At 44.9% G+C, this 18,843-nt stretch overlaps 1 protein-coding gene across 9 annotated transcripts in view; it reads left to right on the plus strand.

The window, feature by feature from the left end:
* ATP5PO (ATP synthase peripheral stalk subunit OSCP) overlaps positions 1 to 18,843 on the plus strand; it is a 1,173,690-nt gene that overhangs the window by 444,532 nt on the left and 710,315 nt on the right. Inside the window, exon 1 of one of the 9 annotated variants that reach the window (XM_050784684.1) lies at positions 12,561 to 12,564. The exons of the other annotated variants lie outside the window; for them this stretch is intronic. The gene's annotated coding sequence lies outside the window, so the exon portion shown is untranslated. Of the gene's footprint in view, positions 1 to 12,560; positions 12,565 to 18,843 lie in introns of those variants that run through there. 9 annotated transcript variants of the gene reach the window in all.

The raw sequence follows: 18,843 nt of genomic DNA on the forward strand, positions 1-18,843 counted from the left end.
TGTGACCCGGGGCCAGGCCAGGTAGGTGTGGGGAGGGTTGGTCAGCTCTGAGGTACACCTGAAGGATGAATAGAGTTTTTGCTGGCCAGGAAAAAGGTGGGAGATGGTATTTCAGGCAAGGAAAGGGCATGGGAAAAACCCAGAGCAAGGAGCATGCCAGAGAAAAAAGTCGTCTCAGTGAGGATGGAGCCAAGTGTGAACAGGGGCAGCAGGCAACTGAGAGGCCTGGAGGGGCAGGCAATGACTGCACTTGGTTCTTACCTTTTTAATTTCTTTCATTTTTAGAGACAGGGTCTCACTCTGTTGCCCAGGTTGGCAGTGCAGTGGTACAATCATGGCTCACTAAAGTCTTGCACTCCTGGGTTCAAGCAATCTTCCTGCCTTAGCCTCCTGAGTAGCTGGGACTAGAGGCACAAGCCACCACTCTTGGCTAATTTTTTTATTTTATTTTATTTATTTATTTTTTGTAGAAATGGGGTCTCACTATGTTGCCCAAGCTGGTCTCGAACTCCTGGCCTCAAATGATCCTCCCACCTCAGCCTCCCAAGGTATTGGGATTATAGGCATGAGCTACCCACCCAGCGAACGACTGCACTTTGAAGGCCACACGAGCTCCATCAGAAAGTCTGGGCTTTATCTGAAGAGCAATAAGGCACCCCAAGGGGCTGTCCACTGTGGGGTGGTATGGACCGCTGTGCACGTGGAACACGTAGGAGATGAGTTAGAAGGATGCAGTAGCACTCCTGGGAGATGAACGTGGCCTGGATGATGCCTTGGTCCCCACTCTCTATGAATCTAATGCAACCACTTCCTGAAATCTAATGCAACTGCTCCCTGAAAAGTCGAGGCTCCAACCTTGGGAGTCCAGGACCTAAAAATTGTGCTGGGCTCAACATCAAAGAGTAATGGGGTAGGGCGTGTTTTCTGAAAAGGGCCTGATCTACTGCGGGCCTGTGACTTTTTTCCACCAGCAATTCTCCACCAGGGGCAATGTGCCAATGACTGGAGATGTTTTTGGTTGTCACAGCGTGTGGAGGAGTACTACTGGTACCCCGCGACCAGCCAGTGTTCCTCAAGCCTTTCTCTTCTTTCCTTTCCCACGTTCCCAGAAAGGCTACAGGGACCACTGGCCAGGGCTGGCTGGCGGCTCAATGGTGGGAAAATAACAAAAAAGAACTGCTTATATTTACTTAAAGAAACACTGAAAGAGTAAACAAGAAATTGATCTAAATGGTTATGTAGCAGAAAGGGTGAGGGTGGGAATGATTCAAGTCTGTGAATACCTTTGTAGAGTGTTTTTGACTTTTGATTCCTGTGCATTGATTACCAGTTCAAAAATAATATTATTTTTCGCCGGGCGAAGTGGCTCACACCTGTAATTGCGGCACTTTGGGAAGCCGAGACAGGTGGATCACTTGAGGTCAGGAGTTCAAGACCAGCCTGGCCAACGTGGTGAAACCCTGTCTCTGCTAAAAATACAAAAATTAGCGAGGCGTGGTACTCACTCGCCTGTAATCCCAGCTACTCGGGAGACTGAGGCAGGAGAATCACTTGAACCCAGGAGGTGGAGCTTGCAGTGAGTCGAGATCACACCACTGAACTCCAGCCTGGGCGACAGAGTGACAGATTCTGTCTAATAATAATAATAATAATAAAGAAAGAAAGAAAGAAATGGTTTCTTTAAGAGATTAGCAATTCAGATTTCCAAACGTCAATCCCTTCTGGACTTTATTTGTAAGCACTAGATTTTTCTTTTCTTTTCTTTTCTTTTCTTTTTTTTTTTTTTTTGACACATAGTCTCTCTCTGTCATCAGGATTAAATACAGTGGTGTCATCTTGGCTCACTGCAACCTCTGCCTCCCAGGTTCAAATAATTCTCCTTCCTCAGCGTCCCGGGTAGCTGGGATTACAGGTGTGCACCACCACGCCCACCTAATTTTTGTGTTTTTAGTAGAGACAGAGTTTCACCATGTTGGCCAGGATGGTCTCGATCTCCTGACCTCATGATTCACCCACACTGGCCTTCCAAAGTGCTGGGATGACGGGAACCCAGCCAACTCTGGGTTTTTCTAATGACCTCTCTTCTTAATGAATCTGGAGCATCTTTATTAAAACTCCATTCTGGCTGATTCATACACCTCCTACACTGTACTTCGTGCATGTTTCACATGCTTCTTGTAAAATTTACACAGCTGATGTAAACCCCGTTTCTTGAAAAAGGCCCAACCTTCCCTTTAGACTTTACTGAAGCCAACAACGGACTGGTTTCAGTGAGCCTTGTTTTGTTCCAGGGCTTACCTGTGAAATGCATTTATTCCACCAGGAAGCTTTTGAAAAAATCAGTCACCTGATCCCTCCTTGGTATCCATAGGCTCCGGGCGGTCAAAGTTCCTGTTTTCTTCCACTGGCATCATCCCTTACAAGCCTTTTTAAGTGCTGTTGTGGCTTGTCAGGAGGGAAGATCATATATCCAAGGTATATAAGCCCCCCTTTCAGGACGCGTTCACCTGTGAAGGGGTTTTTGGCAGGTGATCAGCCTCCAGCAATTTAAGGCCTTGACTTGCTGGCAAAAGCCCTAGATCATGGGACCCAAGCTCCCTGATTTGGTGGGTCAGTCTTGGAATTCACGACGCACCTAACTGTATCAGGCAGGCTGGCATACTGGTTCTGTGCTCAGATAAGTGGAATCCAATGCTTCCCAAGTTTCCAGGGACTGGCCCTTGGTGCCGGCCGACTTCCTTTGGAGGTGATGTAAGGTAAACAGAACCCTGAGTCCTAGATTTGGGAGCAAAGTGGGATTCATAAGTAAAAAAAAGGGGACTTCATGCTGGAGGAAATTCAATGCCCTGTGCAGGAGGGAGTTTTCCTTTTCTCTAGGATTTGAGGAACATGCAATGCCATCAGAGGACACTTTGGTACCAAGATTCTCCCCCCTGGTGACAGCACGAATTTTTTCACTGAAATAATTCCAAAGTGTAATAGTTTTAATGATGCTGAAATAGCCAGCTGTGAACACTGGAATTATGGCATTAGGGTCTCTTTGTAAGAGATAACTTAGTAGCTAAGTTGGCTTGTTTTCATTAACTCATAAAAACTTCATTTCATAGACACATTGAATAAAACCTGTAATGGGAACTAAAATCTTAGTCTGCCCATATAATTTTTCTCTTAATGGAATCTCATGCCAATAAGTCAAACATAAAGTTTCTGATTTAACAGCATAAGAGAAAGAAACATATCATGAAAACCATGAATTGGGTGGTATTATACCATACGGGGGGCCTGACATTATCCGGCGAAATTGTATAAGCATTTGCTCTTTGCCACAGCAATCCTACTCCTAGGAACCTTCCTCCAAAGGGGTTGGTGCTGTAGGCCTCTGGGAATTTCCAAATGGTGTCTCTCTGAAGGAGGGCTGCCAGCCAACAGGTCCCAACAGGGTCACACCATCCCCATCTACCAGCTCCTGGGAGTTGCAGAAACACAAAAACAACTTTGCATTAATAGTCCATCTGAAACCCAGAGAAGATGTCACCAGGCCTTTCACCAAGACGTGAAGCCTCTGCCTGGCCCAGAGGGACACATGTGTACTCCAGGCTGCATTCTGAACCCTCATGCCTGTGGCCGGGCCATGCCTCACACGTCGTTCCTACTAAACCGACTTGCTCACGTCGAGCCCCTGTGGTAATCCATTCTCCCTTTTTGTTTTGAATCAGGGTCTCTCGTTGTTGCCCAGGCTGGAATGCAAAGTGAGGTCAGCTCACTCTAACCTCAAACTCCTGGGCTCAAGGGATCTTCCCACCTCAGCCTCCCAAGCAGCTGAGATCACAAGTGTGCACCACTACGCCCGGCTAATATTTTTGTTTTTTAAACCAGGTACTGTGAGTGCTCACCTGATTTTTGGCTCTTACAAGGGTGTTTGTGTGTGTGTGTGTGGAGATAGTTGCTAAATTGGTGTCCTTGCTGGGTGGATGATGGGTGAAGCCTTTTATTCTACCATCTTGCTCCATCTCTCTCCTCCTTTTTATTTTTTTAAATAAAAATGGGGTTTCACTGTGTTGCCCAGGCTAGTCACAAACTCCTGGGCTCAAGTGAACCTCTGGCCTCCCAAAGGGATGGAATTACAGGCGTGAGTCACTGAGCCCAGCCCGTCTACTCTCTTAGTGTTCCCATCCCTATACTGTTCTGTCTTCCCTTTACCAATTTATCCTCTTCTCAACTTTGGTCCAGATACCATGCCATTTTTGTAGACCAACCTTCCTTATCTTCACTGAGGTCATACCTGGGTTCAAACACCAACTGAGGCGTCACTACCTCTATGACCTTGAGTAGTCATTCATTTTTTCAGGTATGCATCTGTATGATGGGCTTGATAGTTCCATCTATTTCAGGCAAGGTTCCCTTGCAGTCACAGGAACCACTCTAACTATTTTAAGCAGAAATAGATTTCACACAGGAGTTGTGTGCTTACAAAACCTTCACATGGGTCAAAGAAGCAGGCTACAGAAGAGGCCTGCAGGAAAGATTCATAACACGATACCACAGGACTATCCCACCAGGGAGGCCACCTCTTTTAACTCAAGCACAAAACTCTGAATCAGGAAGTGGCACAGCCCCAGAACCTCTGAATCAACCTTTGCTTCCAGGGATGTAGCACCTCAACGGTGATAGAGATCAGGGGGCTACCATGACAATGTTTGCTCCCATGGCCTCTCCACACTGACTAGATCTGCACCAACAAAAATATAGATGTCCCAAGTCAGCTCTCTCATGGCTGCACCTAATCAGCAGCTTCCAAATCATATGTGGAACCCTGTTTGCAAGGCAGGCTGGGAAATGCAGTCTCTGTCTCTTCAGCTCTGTAGAGAAGAAAAAGCAGAAGGTTGCAGTGAATAGATGAGGTCTCACTCACGTCAGAGGGGTGTGGCGAAGAGTGCAGCCAGGCTCTGACATCCTCATCAGTTTATTCATTCATTTACTCAGCAAATGTTTATCGCCAGTTATTGCACCAGGAGTTCAATGATGAATGAGGCACAGTCCCTGCCCTCAGGGAGCTGATAGTCTATGCTATGGGCTGAATTGTGTCCCTTTTCCCAAATTCATATGCCGAAGCCCTAACCTCCAATGTTACTATATTTAGAGCTACAGTTTTAGGAGGTAAAGCTAAACAGAGTCATGGGGTGAGATCCTAAATTGATAGGATTGGTGACTGTATAAGAAAAGAAGCAGACATCAGAGCTATCTTTCTCTGTACATGCACAGTGGAACTGCACTGGGAGGATACCTCAAGAAGGCAGCTGTCTGCACGCCAGGAAGAGAGTCCTCACCAGGAACGGAACCATGCTGGTCCCATGATCTCAGAATTTCAGTCTCCAGAGCTGTGGGAAAATACATTTCTGTTGTTGAAGCCACCAGTCGGTGGTAATTTGTTATGGTAGCCTAAGCAGATTAAGACAGTCCCAGAGGGTTCAGGCCAGAAAGCAGGCAAGTCTAGCACAGGCTGCTAAGTGCTAGTAGGGGACAAGCACCAAGAGCTTTGAGAGCACAGAAGTGGGGCACCATTATAAGCCTTAAGGGGCCAAACAAGACATTTGGGAATCTAAGGGTAATGCCAAGGTTCAGAGGAACGAGAGTTCCTGGCATGACCCAAACACAAGCAAGTCAATGGAGCTAGAAATGCCCTATTTCTAGGATGTTTGAGGAATTTGAAAAGGAAGGGGTGAGTGATCAGGCTAGAGCGGATCCTTGTAGGATGGAATCATTGGAAGGACTCAAGGCATGCCACAGGTGCACTCATCTACAGCTTTAATAAAGGTGAGGGATAAAGCCATCAGGAAAAGAGAATGGAGGCAACCTAAGAGAGGCTAGAAAACTTAGGCACAAACCCTTGCTGTCCTTTCTCATTTGCACAGCATGAATTCGGTCTTCAGAATGACCCACCAAATGTGTGCACATTATCTTGACTGAAAGGGAGCTTTTGCAACTTTGCAGAGGGGTCTTTTAGAACCAGATGAGGCTGTGTAACTGGTTAAAGCAGATGCTACTATCAATCTATACATCCTGAAACAGTGCAGACAAGCCAGCCCCCAGTGCTGCTGGCAGAGTTGCAAACTTTAAATGGCACCTTGTAAATCATCTCATCTTTGTCTACTGCAAAAGTCAGTACCAGACAGGGTGAACAACCACTCTAGTTTGCCCAGACTGAGGGGAGTGGTTCAAGAAGACAGGATTTTTAGTTCAAAAACTAGGAAATATTAGTTTGGTACCAAAGTAATTGCAGTTTTTAACCATTAAAGGTAAAAATTTTAATGTTTTTAAATATTAAAAGGTTTCTGCTGGCCAGGCATGGTGGTTCATGCCTCTAATCCCAGCACTTTGGGAGGCCGAGGTGGGTGGACCACTTGAGGTCAGGAGTTCAAGACCGGCCTGACCAACATGATGAAACTCCATCTCTACTAAAAATATAAAAAATTAGCGGAGCATGGTGGCTCATGCCTGGAATGCCAGCCACTCGGGAGGCTGAGACAGGAGAATCATTTGAACCTGAGAGGAGGAGGTTGCAGTCCAGCCTGGGCGACAGGGCGAGATTTTGTCAAAAAAAAAAAAAAAGGTTTTTGCCATTACCTTTAATGGTAAGAACCACGATGACTTTTGCACCAACTACAAGGGAAATAGCCTTATCTTACACAAGATGAATGCATGTTCAGATCTCATGGGCACCGTGGGCTTCATGCAGAGATGCTGTGGGTGCCCCGCAGAACCCCTGAATCCCTTCTGCACTCACAGGCCTTGGAGGTCCTGCTGCAGGTACCTTGGATTCCCCTGAAGGCTTTGTTTCAGCTTCCCCGGGGGACAGGCTGGAAGTGCTGCATAATTAATGACACCAGCAACAGTCCTCAATGGGAGTGGGAGGACGCACACCCCGGCCTCCTTATCCTTTGGGTGGTCAACTCTGAGGATGTTCCACACTCCCCCACAAGAGGGCTCCACCATGTTGTGCGCCCATCACCAACAGCAGTCCATGGCTCCTTGCTGTGTCCTGTCTTACTTCCCTACTCCCTTCCCTGTGTTTCCCAGGATGGCATCATTTGCACCCAAACCCTTAACTTCAGGGCTATTCTGACGGAACCCCGGCAAATACCTGCTGCTAAGGATGTTTGACTCTATATGGATTTAGAGAAGGGGGACAAGCAGGGAAGTGGCATCATTACATTTGTATTTTATTAAGAAGAGAAATAAAAATTCCTGCCTTCACAAAGCCTACATTTGAGGAAGGAGGCTGTGGTGGGCAGAATAACGCCCCCCTGTGATATTATGAGATATTGTTTTTTGTCCATGGTTTCTGGCTCATAACTCCCATAGCTCTTGTTAGAGTGAACAGAATCTCTCTGACTTTCTCCTGCTCTCCCTTCACCTGTCTTAAAACCCTTGTTTTAAGTTTTAAGTGGGTCATAAAACTCTTATTCCAGCTGGGGTCCTGCCCCATAACCTGGAGGAAGGAATACTGCACGGAGAGGCCAAGAAGAGCCTGAGGCCTTGCTGGGCTTAGATCACACTCTTTTTGTCCAGTCTCTCTCTTTCTTTCTCTCTCTCTTTCTTTCTTTCTTTTTCTTCCTTCCTTCCTTCCTTCCTCCCTCCCTCCCTCTCCCTCTTTCTTTCTCTTTCTCTTTCCTTCCTTCCTTCCTCCCTCCCTCCCTCCCTTCTCTCTTTCTTTCTTTCTTTCTTTCTCTTTCTTTCTTTCTTTCTTTCTTTCTTCCTTCCTTCCTTCCTTCCTTTTCCTTCCTTCCTTCTTTCTTTCCTTCCTTCCTCCCTCCCTCCCTCCCTCTCCCTCTTTCTTTCTCTTTCCTTCCTTCCTTCCTCCCTCCCTCCTTCCTTTCTTTCTTTCTTTCTTTCTTTCTTTCTTTCTTTCTTTCTTTCTTTCTTTCTTTCTTTCTTTCTTTCTTTCTTTCTTTCTTTCTTTCTTTCTTTCTTTCTTTCTTTCTTTCTTTCTTTCTTTCTTTCTTTCTTTCTTTCTTTCTTTCTTTCTTTCTTCCTTCCTTCCTTCCTTCCTTCTTTCCTTCCTCCCTCCCTCCCTCCCACTCTCTCCCTCTTTCTTTCTCTTTCCTTCCTCCTTCCCCTTCCCTCCCTCCCTCCCTCCCTTCTTTCTTTCTTTCTTTCTTTCTTTCTTTCTTTCTTTCTTTCTTTCTTTCTTTCTTTCTTTCTTTCTTTCTTTCTTTCTTTCTTCTTTCCTTTTTTAATGGAGTCTCGCTCTTCCACCAGGCTGGAGTGCAGTGGCACGATCTCAACTCACTGCAACCTCTGCCTCCCGAGTCCAAGTGATTCTCCTGCCTCAGCTTCCCAAGTAGCTGGGACTACAGGTGCATGCCACCATGCACAGCTAATTTTTGTATTTTTAGTAGAGATGGGGTTTCACACTGTTGGTCAGGATGGTCTCGATCTCTTGACCTTGTGATCCGCCCACCTTGGCATCCCAACGTGCTGGGATTACAGGCATGAGCCACTGCATCTGGCCTGCAGTCACATTTATATGTGGTTGTCCATGCTTTGGTCATTCCTATCCAATGAAGTCTCCACAAAAGGGCCAAAAGACAGGGTCCAGGAGCTTCCAGAGAGCTGAGCACATGGAGGTGGACAGGAAGGTGAACAGAGACTCATTCAGGTGCTGGGACAGTGGTGGGTCCCGACTCCATGGGGACAGAAGCTCCTGTGTTAAGGACCCTTCCAGACCTCATCCTGTGACTCTTCCTCTGGCTGTTTCTCTGTATCTTTAAAAATATCCCTTATAATAAACCAGTGAGCATAGGTAAGTGTTTCCCTGCATTCTGTGAGCCTCCCTAGCAAATTAATCAAAACTGAAGGGGGTGTTGGAAACCCCAACTTGAAACCAGTTGGTCAGAAGCTCCTGAGACCTGGACTTGGGGCCGGTGGGAAGAGTGGCCAATCTTTTGGGACTGAGCCCTGGGCCTGTGGTTTCTAAGGCCATCCCCAGGTAGATAGTGTCAAAATTAAATTGAATTGGAGGACACCCAGCTGGTGTCCGCTGCAGAATGCAGAATTGATTGCTTTCTGGTATGGGAAGTGATCCCCATAATCCCCACACATTTGGTCACAGAAGTCTTTTTTTTTTTTTTTTTTTTTTTTTTTTTTTTTTTGAGGCAAAGTCTCACTTTGTCGCCCAGGTTGGAATGCAGTGGCGCTGCAACCTCTGCCTCCTGGGTTCAAGGGATTCTTGTGCCTCAGCCTCCCAAGTAACTGAGATTACAGGTGTCCACCACCACGCCTGGCTAATTTTTGTATTTTTAATAGAGACGGGGTTTCACCATGTTAGCCAGACTGGTCTTCAACTCCTGACCTCAAGTGATCCGCCCACTTCGGCCTCCCAAAGTGCTGGGATTACATGAGTGAGCCACCGTGACTTCTCTGTCACAGCTCTCCCCTTGATCCCACAACCCAACAACTAGGGCATCTCTGGGACTCTCATTTTGGAGCTGGTGCTACACATCCACATTAATATCCCTCAAAGCAGTTGGTTCCATTTGTGGCACGGAGCTCTCTGGTGAAATTGTCCAGATATAAACTTTCAACAGCTTCAGAATTTTATAAGGCCATTTTCATTGTCTTATTTCACTGTCAATGAGAGGTCTTTTAGGCATTTGCTTGGAGTCCACAATGGACACAACCTACTTTCAGCTGGACACTGATCATTGATTCACTTCAAAATCAGGATATGATGAACGTTTCTCAGGGTGGGAGCCCCCAGAAGTAGCATAACCACTGTCCACCTGTTAAAATGCAGAGAACCTGCTCATATTCCAGTGGGGAGAGCAAGTTCATATTTGTTATGAGCTTTGAAGAGCTGCTTGGATGGAACTTCAGTCCCAATCCTCTTGACTGGAGGCATTCAATATTTATGAGCAAATGACATCACCTGCTGTTTTCTGTTTCATAGGAGTCCATTCAGGTTACAAACAATATATTAGGGTAACTGTCAACAGGCACGCAGGCTTCCACGCTGGCCCCGTATTGGGGCAGAAAGAGTTCAGCAGATATTCCCCTTAGCTTGAAAGACCTCAAATTCATAGATGCACCAAAGGGACAGAAACGCCAACACTGAACTGCTGTGTTCTCCTGATGTGACGTAATATGCCAATCAAATGTGAAGATGGAGACAGAGGTTGGAGGGATACAACCACAAGCCAAGGAACACCAGGAGCCACCAAAGCTGGAAGAGACAAGGAGGGCTCCTCCCTTCGAGCTTTCATACTCAGGGAGTATGACCCCACTGACACCTGGGCTTCAGACTCTGGCCTCCAGAGCCATGAGAGGATCAGTTTCCATTCTTCCAAGCCACCCAGTTGTGGTACTCTATTAGCTTAGCTCTGGGAAAGCGATCACAGGACAGTCTAGGTGTGCACAGCTCAGCGGTGACAAAGGGGCAGCGGAGGCTGATGCCGCCTGGCATCCCTTCATCATAGGAATGCTCCTCTGCTGAGGCAAAGTGACCTAGAACCAGCCACTCATTAACCAGCTAAAGTACTTCACCAGAGGCTGGTGAGTCTGCGGTGTCGTCCTCGGCACCCCCACCCGCCTCAGACCTGAAGCAAAGGCAGGCTGTGGTTAACTTTCCATCACCTCCCTGCTTCTTGCCCAGTGGGTCTTCCCACCCTGGGTGGAGATGTCCCTTTAAACACACCTTGTTAGCCAGGAACCCTCCCTAGTTCCAGAGTTACCCTCCAAAGTCTTCTTCCCACACACCTTTCGTGGTCAAAGGGATACATCTCTCTGTACCCAGGAAGGAGGGCTTGAAAGCTGCCCCTATTTCCAGATGACAGGGACAGCCTTTTGGATATAATATTTATCCCCAATGCCTACAAGGGCACCTGGCCCAGAACAGGCACCCACTAGGCACTCAATACATGCGGTTCCCTGCATTTTTTTCCCATTGGCTACTGTGAATTCACATCCAGCACGTATGGGCAGTACTATGGAGCAGGGGCGTGTTTAAATGTCCCGCAGGGCCTTTTTTTTTTTTTTTTTTTTTTTTTTTTTTTTGCCTCTTTTGTCTATGTAGCAGCTTCTGAGCTCTCCAGATCTGATGATTCTCCCTAGGTCGGTCGGCCTGATGGAAAATGTTAAGTTCCTAACCACTTGGGACCAATGGGAAGCCATTTACCTCTCTCTCCTTCCCCTATTTCTTCTTTTTCCCAGCTTTTGTAAAGGGTTGTGAGCATGTCCCCAATGTTAGTTGAAAATGAATTGTGCAAAGCCTTAGGCCACGTTTTTGAAAGTCTGTCTTCTACCACTAGGTGGTAGTGTTTCCACAGCTTCCTCTCCCTCATCTTGCACTTTGCATGGAGTGGCCCCGAAAGACAAATGCATTTTATTCTCTGCACATTTAAGGGGAGAAAACCCCTCACAATTCGCTCCTCTAAAATGGAAATCATTCTTTTAACACATGTCCTCTATATTATCTTGAAGAGGTGCAATTTGCAAACGAGTTTGTTCTGGCAGGTTTATTTTCCTGCTTTAAATCAAGTGCTTTGTGGGCATATTACTAGACAATTTTTTAAAAAACTAATAGATTGTTTTTTTGTTTTTTGTTTTTTGTTTTTTTTGAGACAGAGTCTCGCTCTGTCGCCCAGGCTGGAGTGCAGTGGCCGGATCTCAGCTCACTGCAAGCTCCGCCTCCCGGGTTCCCGCCATTCTCCGGCCTCAGCCTCCCGAGTAGCTGGGACTACAGGCGCCCGCCGCCTCGCCCTGCTAGTTTTTTGTATTTCTTAGTAGAGACGGGGTTTCACCGTGTTAGCCAGGATAGTCTCGATCTCCTGACCTCGTGATCCACCCGAATAGATTGTTTTTAAAGAAGTTTTAGGTTTACAAAAAAAATTAAATGGAAAATATATTGATTTTCCAGGTGCCCCTTTCCACTCCCACAGTTTCCCTATTGTCAACATCTTGCGTTACTGAGAAACATTTGTTGTAATTGATGAGCCAGTAGAGATACATTATTATTGACTCAAGTCCATAGATCACATTAGGGTTCACACTTAGTACTGTACATTCTGTGAGTTTTGGCAAATGTGTAATGACATGTGTCCACCATTTTAGTATTGCACAGTATAGTTTTGTTGACCTAAAAATTCACCGTGCCCCACCTATTCACCTCTTCCTCCCTCCCCCTAACTCCTGGATCAATAGTTATTGATCTTGTTACTGTCTCCATTATTTTGTCTTTTCCATCATGTCATGTAGTGGACATTATACTGTGTAGCCTTTTCATCTTGGCTTATTTCACTTAGCAGTATATATTTAAGATTCCTTCTTGCCTTTTCATAGCTGGATAGCTCATTTCTTTTTATCATTAAAAAATATTTCATGGTATGGTACAACACCGTTTGTTTATCCATTCACCTGTTGAAGAACGTCTTGGTTGCTTCTACATTTTGGTAATTATGAACAAAACTGCTACAAACATTTTTTGTGCAGACATAAGTTTCAACTCATTTGGGTAAATACCAAGGGATGCAATTGCTGGATCATATGGTAAGACTATGTTTACTGGGGAAGTTTTATCAAGGAGGTTTGCAAAAGGAAAAGAATACTGTGAACATTTTCATCACAACATCATCGGCAACATTGGGGCTGTAGCTGTCTTCTAAGGAAACTTGATTGTTCCTGACATAAAAGTGAGGCGGCACAGGAATCCTGCAAAGGGCCCTTCCATTGTAATAAGGGAGGCCACGTATCAGCAAGGAAATGGATCTGCCTCCAACTTGCTGTATAAAGAGTCTACATTTAGAGCGAAAATATAACCTACAACTCCAACTGTCTTCTGGCCACAGCTAACAAAAAACAGGTGCATGGTGGTAGTAGAAAGAAAAACATTTACGTTTATAAAATAAAATGGCAATGGTGCTTCCACATTGTAGGAGGAGGTGATATGGTTTGGCTCTGGGTCCCCACCCAGATCTCATCGTGAATTGTAATAACCCCCATGTGTCATAGGAGGAACCCAGTGGGAGATAGTTGAATCATGGGAGCGGTTTCCCTCATACTGTTCTTGTAATAATGAATAATTCTCACGAGATCTGACGGTTTTATAAAGGGGAGTTCCCCTGCACACGCTTTCTCTTGCCTGCTACCACGTAAGACATGACTCTGCTCCTCCTTTGCCTTCCACCACGATTGTGAGGCCTTCCCAGTCATATAGAACTGTGAGTCCATTAAACCTCTTTCCTTTATAAATTACCCAGTCTCAGATATGTCTTTATTAGCAGAGTAAGAACAGACTAATACAGGGAGAATGGGGCTTTGGTCTCACACGTGACTTGGAAACACCCAAATGAGGCTCCAGGAGTATTTGTGGTTGATAGACAGCAGGCCCTCAGGGCATAGCCTGCATGAAGATTCAACCTGCCCCTCAATACAACTTACCAAAAATAAGAAATCCAAGCAACTAATACAGCTTTGAAGGGAGGGTGAGTGTCTCCTCACAGATGGAATGTAGCTGAGAAAATCCAGGAGACTCCTCAGGGTCAAGATAAGCAGAGGATTAGGGTTGAAATGGGGAGTACTTGAAGCTTCTGTAGAGAAACAACCTATACAGGTGTACCAGTTGATGCACATGTGTGAACACAAATGCACACATGTGTGCATACACATGCACATATACACATGCATATACATGTTCTCATACATATATGCTTATATACACATTCAAATTTGCATACATATATTTATGTATGCATACACACATTTATGTACAGAGAGACACACATTTACTGACATACATATACCCATGCTATACACATAAACACACATTACATGCATGCACACATACAAGTATATACCTAGATACACATACTACACTTACACAAGCATGCATGCTACAGATATGCACACATGCACATGTGCACATAATACACATATAAACACATACATATACACACACATATGCACACATACATGTGTATATATAGCACACAGAAGCAAGCAAAATCCCAGACGGCTCTTGCAATGAATGGAACAAACATCTGGCAGAAGCTAAGACATTCCTTGTCAATGCTGCATCCCAAGTGAAGCCCTCTTGCCAGCCACCGTGTAAGACATGACTTTGCTCCTCCTTTGCTTTCCACTGTGATGGTGAGGCCTCCCCAGCCATGTGGAACTGTGAATCCATTAAACCTCTTTCCTTTATAAATTACCCTGTCTCAGATATGTCTTCATTAGCATTCTGGGGGTCCACAGGCTGACAGCTGACTCACTCTCTCCCTGACTACAGCCAGACAGGCACTTTACTCCATCCTTCCTTGCTTAGAGCTGCCACTCACCTTGGGGAAACAATCTTATTCAATAGCAAAGGAAATGCCCGTTAGCTACCTAGCATCCTTAGATAAGTAAAGGCTCACCAGACATGCAAGGAAAATGCAAGCTAAATAAGAAAGACAAGCAAATAAACAAGTAAAACTGTTTTGGAGGCTGCAGAGAATGACTCCGTGGACCAAAAAATATTTTAATCAAATTAAAACTCCAGAGAGATATAAGATAATAAAGCAATAATTTAAAAAACAGGAAATTTATGAAAAGGGAACAGAAAGCAAGGAAGCTCTTAAAGATTAAATATATACTTGCTCAACATATCAATAGTGACAGGAAATAGATTGGGGTAGAGCAGGAGTGGAGGTGGGGTGGGAGGAATTACAAAGAAGCAGGAAGATACTTGCAGGAGGAAGGATATGCTCACTCTCTCAAAACTTATCACATTGTACAGTTTTAATATGTTTGGTGTATGTCAGTTGTACCTCAATAAGGTGGTTTCAAAAATACACTTGCAGGCCAGGTAATCCTGCAAGCCTATAATCCTAGCACATTGGGAGGCCGAGGCAGACAGATCACTTGAGGACAGGAGTTTAAGACCAGCCTGGGCAACATGGCAAAACCCTGTGTCTAGTAAAAAAATCCAAAAATGGCCGGGTGCGGTGGCTCATGCCTGTAATCCCAGCACTTTGGGGAGGCCGTGGTGGGCAGATCACGAGGTTGGGAGATCAAGACCATCTTGGCCAACATGGTGAAATCCCATCTCTACTAAAAATACAAAAATTAGCTGGGCATGGTGGTGGGTGCCTGTAATCCTAGCTACTTGGGAGGCTGAGGCAGGAGAATCGCTTGAACCAGGGAGTCAGAGGCTGCAGTGAGCCGAGATCGTGCCACAGCACTCCAGACTGGCGACAGAGCGAGACTCTGTCTCAAAAGAAAAAAAAAGAAAAAAGAAAAGAAAGAAAGAAAGAAAAGAAAAGAAAAGAAAATCCAAAAATTAGCCAAGCATGGTGGCACAAACCTGTATGTAGTCCCAGATACTAGAGAGGCTGAAGCATGAGAATTGCTTGAAACCAGGAGGTGGAGGTTGCAGTGAGCCAAGACTGCACCACTGCACTCCAGCCTGGGTGAGAGAATGAGACTCTGTCTCAGAAAAAAAAAAAAAAAAAAAAAGCTTGCTCCACAAAAAGCTATACAAGCATTGGAAAAATCAATGTGAATCTGAGGAAAGTGATTAGAATGTAAAGCAAAATACCAACTTTTAGGGCCTCTTTAGTGCCACCTAAGGTGGAGGATGGGTGGACATCTCAATGGCAACCTCCATACTCACAGAAAGTTGTCTGAAATGCATACAGTCCAGCCCTTAATGTAGAGTAAATTTATTCCTGAATTAAGCCAGATGGAGGACGGCACTGTCGGCTCCCTCAGAACTGCTTTCATGTAACAAACGGGACTTGGGTTAATGTTTCCCTAGCTGGCACTGGTGGAAACTGAGAACAACCTTATAAAACCTGCTTTTCTATTTATTTGAGGGGTGTTGTCGATCATCCATTTATTCCTTCATTCATCCATTCACTCCTTCATTCATCCATTCACTCCTTCATTCATTCATTCACTTCTTCAGCAGTCAGTTGTCAAGTGCTTGAGGTTGGGGATGCACATATTATAAGAAGGTGGCTGGGCATGGTGGCTCACACCTGTAATCCCAGCATTTTGGGAGGCTGAGGCAAAAGGATTGCTAGAGCTCAGAAGTTCAAGGCTGCAGTGAGCCATGACTGCACCACTGCACTCCAGCCTGGGCAACAGAGACAGGCCCTATCTCTTTCAAAAAAAAAATTATAAGAAGGTGCCTGTTCTCAAATGACACACACATTTGGTACCACAAGTATCAAATGTCTACTGTGTGCCTGGCATCATGCTGTATACAAGAAAACTACTGCAGTTCCTGTCCTCAGGAGGCTCACAGTTTAGTGGAGAAGAAAGACAAGTGTTCTAATAAAGTATGATTGCTGCATGTCATACAAGTAATTAAGAGGGCATCGTATGGTGGACTGCATCTTACAGGGGACCACAGGCTTCATCTGTTAGAGAATGGAATGATCTTTGTTTGGATACCTAGTCCTGGCAAAAATTCCTTCGTAATCAACTCAACCATAGGATGAAGAAGGCTCCCAAGTCATGAGCTCTGCCCTCAAGCAAGGATTCAGTCTCAAAGCAGCTTAGGTGATCCACGTAAGAAATGATGCAGAGAAAGAAATGGTCCTGAGCTGAGAGACCAGGAGTGGGACTCTAGGAGAGGTGATAAACGCAGCTGACGTGGCACAGTGATTCAGCAGGGAAAGTGGCAGGACTTGGTGACTGGCTGCGTGGAGTGGGTGAACAGATCAGTTGGTGGGGGAGTCGGGGATAAGACAAAGGGAGCAGTTTTCAGGGCTCCTGGGTTTCTTCCCTGGTTACTGAGCAGCTTGTGGGTACGAATCAGAACAGAGCAGAGCGAGCAGACTGGATGGGAAAGATGGCTTTCATTTTGACCTGTTGCATTTGATGTGTTCTTGGGAAATTAGCCTGTGTTTCTGACCTAGGTAAAGCTCTTCAGCCTGAAATCGCAGTCCAGGGGTTACAGCGAGACAGTCTGGGAGGGAGCAGTTATCTTTGTGGAGTTTTGTCCACCATTCCCTGCTCATCCACCCTATAGGGCAAGGTCTCCATGGTGGAAGGTGATGACCTCCACTCACTGGGATGAGTGAAAAATATTACGGCTTCTGTTTATATTAGGTTTTTCTTTTTTTAAAAAAAGCAAATTATTCCTCGGCTGCTTTATTATGTGGGTTGACCCTGGTGCTTGCTCTTGCTGCAGAAGCCAGACAGGCAGGTGTCAGAGGAGCGCACTAGGTCCCCTGATGGGCGCCTGGGGTGCCAGGTGGCACGGGCTGACATGGCTCCACACACCTCTGTTTCCAGAATTGTGCTGTTATTGCAGATCCCAAATTTTCATTAAGAGAATGTGTGGTTTATATTATCTAGTCATTAACTGAACCAATCCTCACACAAACAGACAAGTGTCTGGCAAGAATGCCTGCTAAGAAATGGTAAGAAGCTGTAATCCCAGCACTTTGGGAGGCCGAGATGGGCGGATCACGAGGTCAGGAGATCGAGACCATCCTGGCTAACATGGTGAAACCCCGTCTCTACTAAAAAATACAAAAAAACTAGCTGAGCGAGGTGGCGGGCGCCTGTAGTCCCAGCTACTCGGGAGGCTGAGGCAGGAGAATGGTGTAAACCTGGGCGGCGGAGCTTGCAGTGAGCTGAGATCCGGCCACTGCATTCCAGCCTGGGCGACAGAGCAAGACTCCGTCTCAAAAAAAAAAAAAAAAAAAAAAAAAAAAGGTATGAAGCTATTTCTTTTTTTTTTTTTCAGGGTTTTAATTTATTTTTTATTATTTTTATTTTTTTTGTTATACATTGTGCACATGTACCCTAGAACTTAAGGTTTGAAGCTATTTGTAAGGACACAAGCAGAGATGAATGGCAAGAAAGGAACAGAGCTGGTACATCTCCCCTCTGCCCATGAGCACCTGCCAGTCAGGTTACAAGGTTCGAGCCACGGTGGTGATTTAACATAAATAAATAAACAAACCAGCTTGACCTGGCTCTTCAAGCTCAAGGTGCCAGTTAACAATGAGTGAGAAAGTAACCACTGTCTGCCGGAAACTTGTGCTACAGTAAGAACATCCTGAAAACAGAAGTTTGGAAAGGTTTCTGTCATTAAGTGATTTTATTGCCAAAAAATAGTGTGTGACATCTATAAAAGCTCTCATATCTTGCACTTTAGACTAGGAAACCCAATTTTATCAGCTGTCCAAAATCTTCCAAGGGGTTCCGTGAGTTTTAAAACCCATTTGTGAAACATAAAAACGAACAACTTCCAATTAATGTGAAAAAACAACTCATTGATATCAAGGAGCATGGAAATTTACTCAGTGGTGATAATAATAATCCCTTCTAGATTTGGTGGGTGGGATTGAAAAATGGATATTGTGATTTAGTAAGCACACCACTCCATGCCGCACATGGTTTGCCATGATTTCTCAAAAGGGTGAGGCATGTTTAATAACATTACGCTCACCAAGACACTGTTAATAAGACGTTCAGAATAACAGGAGATTTTTAAGAAAACAAAATATTTTTGATTATCAATAAATAAGATATATCTTTCATCATTTCTCAGCCTTTTGGATAAGTTCAAGTATAAAATACATTTTTCATTAATTCATTTAATAAATATTTATTGAAGGCCCCCTCTAGGCCCAGGACATTCTAGGCGGGGCAGAGTGGTCGTGAAAATAAAGAACTTGCCTTCATTAAGATTCCACTCTAGAGAAAATAAGGATGAGCGCTCAAGACACATTTATATTTGTGTTTATTTCTCTTTTCTTATACTTTAAAAATTCCTATTTCTCTTTATGTTTTATAACGTGCATTATATATATTTTGGATAGAGTAGAGGAGACAGATAAGTCATAAATA

The sequence above is a fragment of the Macaca thibetana genome, chromosome 3, assembly GCF_024542745.1.
Source record: "Macaca thibetana thibetana isolate TM-01 chromosome 3, ASM2454274v1, whole genome shotgun sequence".
NCBI lineage: Eukaryota > Metazoa > Chordata > Mammalia > Primates > Cercopithecidae > Macaca > Macaca thibetana.